At 34.9% G+C, this 10958-nt stretch overlaps 1 long non-coding RNA gene across 1 annotated transcript; it reads right to left on the reverse strand.

Annotated features, from left to right (window-relative positions):
* Positions 1 to 822: 822 nt before the first annotated feature.
* On the reverse strand, positions 823 to 10879 carry LOC311208955. Its single transcript, XR_014618365.1, has 2 exons — positions 10750 to 10879; positions 823 to 975 (listed from the first exon to the last, which is right to left on the reverse strand). It is a non-coding gene; the product is annotated as an uncharacterized lncRNA (long non-coding RNA).
* Positions 10880 to 10958: the final 79 nt, after the last annotated feature.

The following is a 10958-nucleotide window of genomic DNA, read 5'->3' on the forward strand; positions in this document are numbered from 1 at the left end:
CATACTGAAATCAGTTGCAGACCTAAACAGGATGGGCTCTTTAGCAGTGTGCTGATGATAAACTCTTTGCTGGTTTGCAGTTGGTAGTTCTGTGTCTTTCTCACATACCAGAAGAGCTCACGGAACACAGAGACTTGCTTGTGTAAAGGTTTTTAACTCATTATAGTTTTATGTTTTGATTTGCTATTCAAAACATAAGGTTGGGAGGTAAAGGTTTTTATCTATGGTCTAAAATGAAGTGTTACTGAAACCTTGGATAACTGTTACTGGAAAGTGGTACTTTCCACCAGGGTATTTGAAGACGTAGAAGCAAAAAGGAAATTCTTACTGCAAACTGGGAAAACTAAACATTTCAGAAGTAACATAATCTCTGCTACAATTGAAAACACAGTTCCAAATATGAACACTGTTCTTTTCTTATACCTACACACAAAGGGATTGATTGTCTTTGCTCTTGTTTCTAGTTCTTATAGTTGCAATATAGAGTTTTTCATTACAGAATCACACAGAATCTGTTAGGTGGGAAGAGACTTCCAAGATCACCTAGTCCAACCTCTGACCTAACACTAACCAGTCCCCCACTAAACCATATCACTAAGCTCTACATCTAAACGTCTTTTAAAGACCTCCAGGGGCGGTGACTCAACCACTTCTCTGGGCAGCCCATTCCAATGCTTAACAACCCTTTTGGTAAACAAGTTTTTCCTAATATCCAACGTAAACCTCCCCTGGCATAACTTTAGCCCATTCTCCCTTGTCCTACCATCAGGCACGTGGGAGAATAGACCAATCCCCACCTCACCACCACCTCTTTTAAAGTACCTGTAGAGAGTGATAAGGTTGCCTCTGAGCCTCCTCTTCTCCAGGCTAAACAACCCCAGCTTCCTCAGCTGCTCCTCGTAAGACTTGTTCTCCAGTCTCCTCACCAGCTTCGTTGCCCTTCTCTGGACACACTCCAGCACCTTGATATCCTTCCTGTAGTGAGAATAGATATTCGACATTAGAGAAATCTGTTGTTGCAGAAAACTTAGGCAATTGAGGTGGAAACTGTAGGAGTAAATTAGTAAAATTTCTAAAGCATTGGTCAAATAACCAAAGCAAGTTGAAATCAAAAGATCTAGCCGAACTCATGTAAGCTCCGTGTTCTTATGACAAATAAATATGGCTGTTGCTCATGTTGTTTTGAATGTATTTTAAGAGAACCTTTAACTAAATGTCACTTATAAGCACAGTATGCAGGGGAAGACAAATTGTGTTGCTTATGCAAGGACCAATGTATTACTCTTTCAGAACAAAGAAGCCATCTGTAGCTTTTCTGTGACTGAAAACTTGCAAAATCGAAAGAGGAGAAAAGTTTTGGAAGGATGAAGGCAGGTGTTAAGGAAGAAGAGAAGAGGTTTATTCATAATAGCTCTTTGCTTGTAAGTTAAAAATTGTTCTGTGAAAAATACGAAATCCATTCATTTTGTAAAGAATAGTGGCATCATATTAGTATCAGAAGTTAGTATCAGCTACATAAGCTGTGCAAGTCTGAATGGATCAAGTACCATAATTACTAAAACAAATGTATACAATCTTGGAGAGAAGGAAATGTTTGGGAGACCATTTCCAAGATGTAATGCTGTAAGGTGGCCAGTATATCTGAGCACTGTACTAAGTTCCTGACCAGCAAAGCAACTAAGTCTTGGCAGTGCTCAGGCTGTTCTTGTTTCAAGAAATTTCTCAATTTTTCATTACAAAAGAAATGAATAAAATGCAGAGAGGGGATTGGGAGCAGATCTGAAGCTTAGAACTCTCACTTGTTTATCCCTTCGCCAGAATTTTTTCCACTTTGGAATTGTGTTCTTAGGTACTCTTTGATGTATTAATCATGCGCTCTTTTTGCGTAGCATCAGCATTTCTAGAGGATTGATCCCCGTCAGCAGCTCAAGATGGTAGTCTTCTGAGAGAGAGCGGTATGCAGATAAAGATTAAAATAAATGTCATCAGATATTAGAGCAAATGTGGCCATGAGCAGCAGCCTGTGGAATTTTCATCCCTGTTGCAAAAGCCCCCTTTCAGTTAGCACCTCTTCTGACTGGGCCATTTTTACAACTGATGTGGGAAGACTGTGACTAACGGAGTAGTCTTTCTGGACTGCATCAAAGGGTTTTTGTTTCTAATCTTCTTCTCACCTCTATTTTTTTCTTTATGGATCTACAAAGTATGGAGAATTCCAGGGTAGCCAAACAAAAATTTTCACTTGCACCTACATTACTGTTCCTAGTGCTTCAGCAAGAAAATATCAGGTAATTTAAAATTTCTGATTTCAGAATGAACTTGATGTTTTATAACAGTGTCTCATTCAGTTGCACAGGGAGATGGGACCAGATATTCTTGTCTCCATAACCAACCAAGTATGTTTTGGCACCCACCACAGTTCATTTTTGGCTACTAGCAGACTTGCTAGTGCCCATTCCATGACATATGCAGCCATGTAAGGTAAAGACCTCTCATGCATCACTGGTTTAGCTGAAGCTTTCACTCTTCAGTGTGCTTTGCATTCTGTGGCAAGAAGCATGTGTGCTACTGATCCACCTCACACTAGTTTGACCTCATTCCCTAAGTCAGTTACAAGTTCTTCATCACCAAGTATTTTTATATCTCCTGTAAGAGAGCAGAGATCTCTCCAAGCAGAGATTGTCATGCCTCAGCTTGCGGAAAAGAATGTTTTGATAGCTCTGCCATGATGATATCATTTAACTGATACCAATTTTAGTGGATGGAAAAACCTTTCTGATATTAATACTAGCCATGGGAGTCAGCGTATAGTGACCCTGGACATATGCTCGTGGTATCATCTCAGCCCTACCAAGTTATGAAATTGACTTAGTAGTTTCCTTTTATTAATACCATTCATAGGCACCCGAAATATACTTTACTCAAAAAGGAGACAAATGAAGCCGCTTTTATTTAGTCTAGAAGAAAACTTGTCAAAACAAAAATTAAGAAAGTGGGTATGAAGTTAAAAGAAATTGATGATTTCACTTTTTTAGAAGCCACTTATAATAAAGAAAAAATACAGTTAAAAGGTGAATGAAAAAAGACCCTAGTGTAGAATAAAATTTAATAATTATGAAAGGATTTCAAGTTGGTGACAAAAAACATTCACAACTCAGATATATCATCTCAAGCAAACTTTTCACTTTGGAGTAATCAACAATCATCTCATCTGGATGACGTAGTTTGAGGGTCTCACACATAGGTAATTAATGATTTTCTATAAATTCCAAATAGTTTAGTTAAGTCCAGAAAGTATTAATTCAAACAGCTGAGGTCTGTCTAGGCCTCAAGACAGCAGAGAGGCTTTAGTTACAGTTGCAAGACTGGTCTTTTGAAATCAATCAGTTGAAACAAAATTTCTGTCAACCCTATTTTTTAGATATATACTAACTCTATGTGTAATAAAAACAAATCATGGCTGTTCTAGTATTTGAATGTGTCTGGCTTGTTTATTTTTAAATAGACAGCTATTTAATAAGAATGTAACATTGTGCAGTTTAATGAAAAGATTAACTCTATGAAAAATGTCATATTCAACCACATTAATTCAGATTAATAGAGGGTGCTTGCACTGCCTACTAGAGAAATAGCAAAATTAGGTCTGTCAGGGTGGTTCAAAATATCAAACACATATTAGCTGTAGTACCTCATACCTAAGGAAGTGGGCAAATTAGTTGCAGAGGAAGCAAGCATATAGATATGGTTGGAAACGAAAACATTTGTAACAAAAACATTAACTGGAGGTTACAATCTCTGTAGCAGAATGGGTGGTGACGTGTTTTTCACTGTGATGTCCAGTAGGTTAGTTTAATGAGCAGTTAAAATTAAATTGCCACATTTTGAACTGGAGTGGCTAAATATCAATACAAATTCCTTCCTGTTGATTTCCAGGAATGGGCAGCTGGAGATGGTAACTTTTTAGCAAGACTCTCCCCCCAGAGGTTTAGAATTTATCTGTCAACAATCTGTGTGCGCCTGCCATCTGACATGTTTCTGGTTTTAGTAATGTCTCCAAGTATGCACACGACTTCTCTTGGAATCCTCTGCTATGGAACTCTTAACAATTGGGTTGTGGTAGCTGCCTCAACAGGACTGAAATAAATATCGTAGGACAAACTTAAAATGTTTCTTAGCAGAACTCAGATTGAATTTACTTGTAAGCAGGTCAGTTATATCTGCTTCACTTCTGTAGTGCAGATATAGACTTTACTGTCAGCAATTAGATGGAGTGGTTAAGCAGATCAAGCATGCTCATACGATAATGTTGCTGATAGCAGGGATTGTTTGATACTAGACTTGTAGTTGAAGTGGAATCTATCACCATTGTGACAAGCAGCTATCCAGTGGGTGCATAACAAAGTGATACAGCTTTAAAACTTCTATGTATTCTTTAAAAGAACTGAGACAGTTGAAAAACTGGAATTTCATAATCACTTTTTTGTGATTTTAAATATATGTGATACAGAGAAAATCTGGAATGTCAAGAGATACCAATTTATATTTAAATCCTTGAGAAGTAATTCAATTCTCAGGAAATGAAGATATGTAAGTCTGTATGTCAGAACTATTTTCCAAAGACAGGAGTAGTATTTTCAACAGGCAGGAAAGACAAAACACCTGAATAAAATCAATTTAAATTCATTAAAAGTTATCAATAGATTAAGGAAACTTTTTATGATACTACAAAGGCAAGGTTGCATCATTCATGTGGTTCAATACTGGAAGAGCTTGATTTATATAGAACCTAAACTGTATCAGAGTACTAGTTTTAAAACAGTGGAGGAAAGAAAAAGTGTGATTGTATCCACCCGAAGGCATGAATCTGGACTTTCTTTAGCAATTCGAGAGCCAGTAAAAATAATGTTCTACAGCAAAATAAGTAGAGAAACTACATATCTAATAAAGCTTGGGACAATTTTTTTTTTTGTGCATTCAAGGCTTTTAAATGATCTGATATGTTTCATAGTCTTATGAGAGAAGAAAAATGATATCTAAATACATAGCCCTCTAGTGGAGTATGTGTCAGACATCAGAGCATGACTACTGAGGGAAGGGTTTTATGCTTATCCTGATTTTCCCCTTTTGCAACACATAAGATATTACTGCATGGCATTATCTGGACAAGCAGGAGACTAGAATAACTTATAAAAACTGCAAAAGTCTGAGAGAAACATAGCTCTGGATATCAATTACAACTTCACATTGCATTGTTTGTGTAGATTCTGGATAGATGTGGTATTAGGGTACATCAGGATGAAAACAAGCTGTAAAAAGGAGATGTAGGCCTTTAATTTATTTATTTTAGTGTTGCTTCAATTGGCAATACAACTCTAAGGCTTTTGTGTGGACAATCTAGCAGTGTCATGTGGTTTGAATTGTTTTTAAAGATAGCAACAGGATGCAGAGAAAAAGCATTGGATCTGAGTCAAACTGACTTCTTCAGACCAAAGTTTGTGTTCTCTCACTTTTCTTCTTTTCATTCCCCCAAACTAGTAACACTAAATCTGTAGGTCCACTACCTCTTCTCTTCTCTTTCTTTCTTTACAAAGCTTGTACTACAGAGCTTCAGTTCCTGTTTGGAAGAGGACCCAGTAGCTGTTTCATGCCCTCCAATCACTCCAGTTTGTGAACTATCCATCTAGCTATCAGATAATGGTGATTTTTTGTTTTGTTTTGTTTTTCTGTGCTTAAGCTTGGATGTGTAATATTATTACTAATTATTACAGATGTTCCTGAAAAGAACATTTCGTATTTTTAAAGGTTTCATTGTATGTGTGTCATTTTTTGCTTTACCTTCAATGTCAACATTTTGCATGACAACACACGTGATCAAATGCCTTTTAAAAAATAGTTGCTCTATGTCTAAATTTAGTTCAGTTGCTTCAAACGGGAAGTTACAGGAAAGTAATGCTTCAGAATATATATTCAGGAGGAAACGACAACATTCAACAGCTTTAGATGAGTCAAATAAAATTTTTTAGCATTGAGGATTAACATTTCATGCATCTATTAAAATACAAGTCAGCAGGTCACTAAAGCAGGTAGTATTTCTTACTGAATTAGACATTGTTTAGTAGCTCTAGCTTCTCAGCATTTTTGAGTCTTTCGTCAACGGTCACATCAAAAACTTAGTAAAAGAACTAGTGACTTCTTTCTAATTTTATTTTGAACTAAGTTTTGAGGTTGTTGTTTTTGAAGTTTCTACTGGTGGGGTATATATACTGTATAAAATAATGCAATCTTCAAAGCATCTAAGTGTTTTCCATTCCTCTCCCTGGCATCCTATTTCATTAAATTATATTTTGTTATATTTGATATAAACCAAAAGTTTCAAAACCAGTATGACTATCTGGTATATTCTTAGTTGGAGCTCTTATATATGTGTATAGAGAGAGAAAGACATGCAGGCAGAGTGTCATACAAGTAACTCCTTATGCTGTATTGCATATTTCATCTTCAAAAAAAAATAATAAAAAAATACTTGCTTTCAGATATTTAGATGCATTTCGAAAATACTGAAGTCTGTTAATAATTTGTTTATAATTACACTTCTACAGCATACATTAATCTAACTTAAAGATACTGCTTTAAAAGATTTAATGAGAAGTGTATTTTCCAGAAGTAAATACACAGGATATGCTATGAAGAAATTGTATTCCTAAGCGTTTATTGTGTCTTTGGTATTTAAAGATGCCTTCAAAAACTAAATATTACATCAGTTATGTTATTTTTCTTAACTTACTGAAAATCAAGTACACCACTCTTCTAAGTATTGAGAATTCCCAAAATAATGCAGAGTTCATTATTGTGGTTATGTAATGAATTGTAGAAAACAGAGCATACATTTTTCCTAAAAGTTACTTGCTTGGATTGTGGGTAAATTGCATTAAATTTCCTCAACACTTTAAATTATCATATGCTGTTGCTGGAATGTTTTCTTTCTGCTTTTGGCCACTACTCAGTAATATATTAAAGGGCAGGCTACTTTGTCTGGCATTGTCTGGCATTGTCTGGCATTCTATTAATCTCAGGACTACAGCTTGACATTAACCACTTTTACTGCCATTATAAATGGCAATACTTCTAACTTTAATAGTCAGAAGTATGTTCTTTAGAAATGATAACACAGCAAGCTACATTAAAAAGAAATACAAGACCATGAAGTCCAGCATCTGAAAGATTTTACATGGATTTAAAATTAAAATGCTAGTTAATTGCTAGAAAACAGGAAAGTACACAGGATGAATGATTACGTTATACTTGTTTTATTTGCTGAGAATATGCTAGCATGCCAAGCAAGGAAGATCCTTGTCTGTGACGGCTCTTACACAAAATAAAAATTTTAATACTGTTTGTTTGCAGTGTAATTCAGTGTAATTTGGTCCCATTTCTTTGTCTGCTGTGATAAACCCATAAATGTTAGAATAATTTACACATCCCTTATGATGTAATCATGAAATCAGTGATCGTTCAGAAGTATTTCATTCTGTTTAGGTTTGTTATCCAAATTTTGTATTAAAAGAAAAATTAAGTACCTAATTAGCTTTAGTATTGCTTTCACTGTAATATTTGATTGTTTTGTTTACAGCAATGAAGTAACCTTCAGAATCCTGCTACTAAGTAGTCCTACTAAACCCATTTTCCAAGTGAGGAAGTGAGGCACAGAGAAATTTCATTTTCAGGTGTCAAAATTATACACTAAATATGAACGTCCAGATTAAATCACTGCTGTTTTCAAATGCTTTTATATTTTTATAATGTATATTTGTTGCATATTGATGATGCATCTCTATTTGGAAGCTATCTGTATTCTGCACTGCTGCAGATCAGACTCCAATTGCTCCACATTGCCATGCAATAGAACATTTACAGGCCATTTTTCTCTGCTCTCGCATAGCATCATTGTTAATTCCTTACTTGTGCTTCTACTTTCTGATTTCTGTTCCAACATCCATAGCTTTCCATTCCTGTTCACCCAGTCTGCATCGGCTTGTTCTCAGCTATTTTGTGTTCAAGTCTCAGTATTCACATTGTTGATTCCTTCAAAATGCCACATGAATGCTAACATCTAAACTGTTGTTCTGTTTTCATAACTGCATGCCTGGAAGCATGAGTTTGCCAACAAGCTATAAATGGCAATTTCTGGTGAGCTTTAGAAGCCTTAGTCTAGGGTAAACTCAGTTCTGTGCAGTTGCAGTGTTTCCAGTAAAGCTAGAAATATGAGAGAGTTATAGAGAAAGTAGAAGTATTATTAGGAGAGTAATTTTGCAAGCTTCTTTGTATGTGTGAACTGAAATTCTCAAAACTTATTATTACTTTTGTCAGTATATAGTTTACTGCCGTGGAAGGAAATTTATGAGAGGACGGAAGATAAGCTTTGATACAGGACTAATTCTCCTGCTCGATTTTTGTGCTGTTTCTAAAAGCAGAAGATGTACAGATCAATGGGGATTTTCTGAAAGGTTAGTTACAAAATATTACGTGAATCTGCAACCTTATTTTTGAGAAGGCTCTTACTGTTTTTGTTGATGCTTTACAGAAAAATTCAACCTGAAGAAGACACCTAAGAAATTTCTCTGTTCAGTGATTTGTCTACAGCAGTTGTAAGAAGTAGGAAACACGATTGTAAGGGGAAGATTAACTCTGAGTGCTGCTGTTAACTCCATCTGTTATTTATAGTAATTGCTATTTGGATTTTCACGTCTACGAAGAAATGCTGCTTTGTTAATTAATGAAACATGGGAGAAGTCCAGATGAGAAAGAACACTTACTGGATGACACAATATGCAGTCAGGTAAAGCAAACAAACAAACAAACAAAAACAAAAAACATTGTAAAGAAAATAAAGATTTCCTATGAGATAATTGATTCTTCCTTATTCTGCATTGTAAATTTGCAAAAACAAGTACTTCAGGTGGCTTGGGAATTCTGATCGAGTTAGGCTCAGTAATACACATAGAAATATGGAAGTCTGAAATTCCAGTACTGGGTATGTTACTAAGGAAAATACCATTTCTATTAATGATTGAAACGGAAATTGGCAGTGCTACCTCAGAACATAATGCCTATTTATCCTTATGGAAAACATGACACCACAATTCAGTGTCAGATAACAATGTGCCAAATATAAAAAGGGATTTTCATTTGGCATTTTAAGTACTCACTTCTACTTCTAACTATGGTATGAGGAGAGCAGTTCCTATTCTAGCTAGATGAGAAAATGTCTATAAACAAAATGTAAGAGAAAACATACATATTTTTTCACAGACTAATATAGTTTACAGTGTAAACTATCTTTTTATTTCCTTTTCTAGTTACTATTTTGACTTCTGCATAGATTTTTTTTTTTTTTTCAAGAAAAAACTGAATGTCTGCCTCTCTCAAGATAAGCACAGTCTAGTTCCTGTCTGCTAAAAATCCTGGTACTTATTTATAAGCACACTTTCTTTTCTTTTCTTTTATCATTGTCTTTTCTTCACTTGAAAGTTTTATTTGAATGTAATTTTCAGAAAACATTACAGTTTCTTACTGTAATAAATTACTCCTGGAGCCAGGTGATAAGAGTGTGGGTTTTTTTTGTTTTGTTTTTTCCTTCTTTTCCTTTAGAAATATGATTTTGTATAATATTGTTAATGTCCGCTATGCTATTCATTAAAGGCAGGGGGATCTTTGGATGCACAGTGGGATCATACCCACTGTTCCTCATGGACAGTTGCCAACATTCTAAAATGTGTTTGTTTGTTGTTGTTTTTTTGACTATCAGACAAGAGAATCCAGAGTAGAATAGAAACCGTGTTTCACTTTAAGATTACAGAGTTTTTTAAGAGTATTTTAAGTTATAAAGACACTATTTCTTTTTTATTTAATAAGAAGTATAATGGAATTAAAATAGGACCCTCACCTGTGCTGCCACAATTATTTTAGGGCCATAGCTTACTTAGAAATCTAGTTCTGTTCTGTGGCTCCTCAGTTTGTGTCATGTTGTGACACCGTAATTTACTCATTAGTAATTACTCACACTAATGGAACAATTTGTGTGTGACTTCTGATAACTATGAGTAATCAGCTTATGGTATATAAGCAAATTAATTCTTAAAAAATCTGAGGAACTTTGATTGCCCTTTCTAAAACTGGCCAAGAAAAAAACCTGCCATATCATTAGCTTAAAATAATATGATACAGCACAACGAAATATGTATCATAAGCACTAGAAATTTTCCATGCTGTATATTTACTACTGCCTTTATTTAAAATGTTCTGAGATCTTATTTATAAGCACATGTTAGAGTTTGATTCTTACCTGCTCTGAGTACTGTGTCGTGGTTTTGTTTTTTTTTTTCATAATGCTATAAGCCATGCATACTAGCTATTTTATTCTGCCTGAACAAAATAACAAGAGGCTGTCAAAATTGGTCTATTTTAAAATCTATGTATCTTTATTAATGTGTATTTCAAGTATTTACTGATGTGATTCTCTTTTTTTTTTAAAGAGAAATGTTAGCTAAACATAAAATGAATTAACATAAAAGAGCACTTGTACTTAAGCAGAACTTATTTTAGCAGAAACTGACTTATTTACCTGAGTTAGCTGTTTTAGTACATGAAATTGTAGGTTATAATAATAATACTTTTGATAGTGTCTTTTTAAACGTGTATAAACAGAATAAATAAATGAATTAGAAATGCAGAATCTGGAATTAAACAGACCTTTTAAGTGGAACAAGTACAATCCAGGCTCTTGCAACTTGTGTCTGTTATATTCCGTCCCACTTGAATATCACCAGGCCAGCAGGAGTGGTAGTGAACTCAATACTATGTACAGTATAAATAATCCTCATATTTTGAGCAGCAAGCATCATGACCAGCTGATATTTTCTTTCCTCAGCACCAGTTGTTCCCAAGAGTGCGTAGCTGGA

The sequence above is a fragment of the Netta rufina genome (assembly GCF_964035555.1).
Source record: "Netta rufina genome assembly, chromosome: 4".
Classification (NCBI taxonomy): domain Eukaryota; kingdom Metazoa; phylum Chordata; class Aves; order Anseriformes; family Anatidae; genus Netta; species Netta rufina.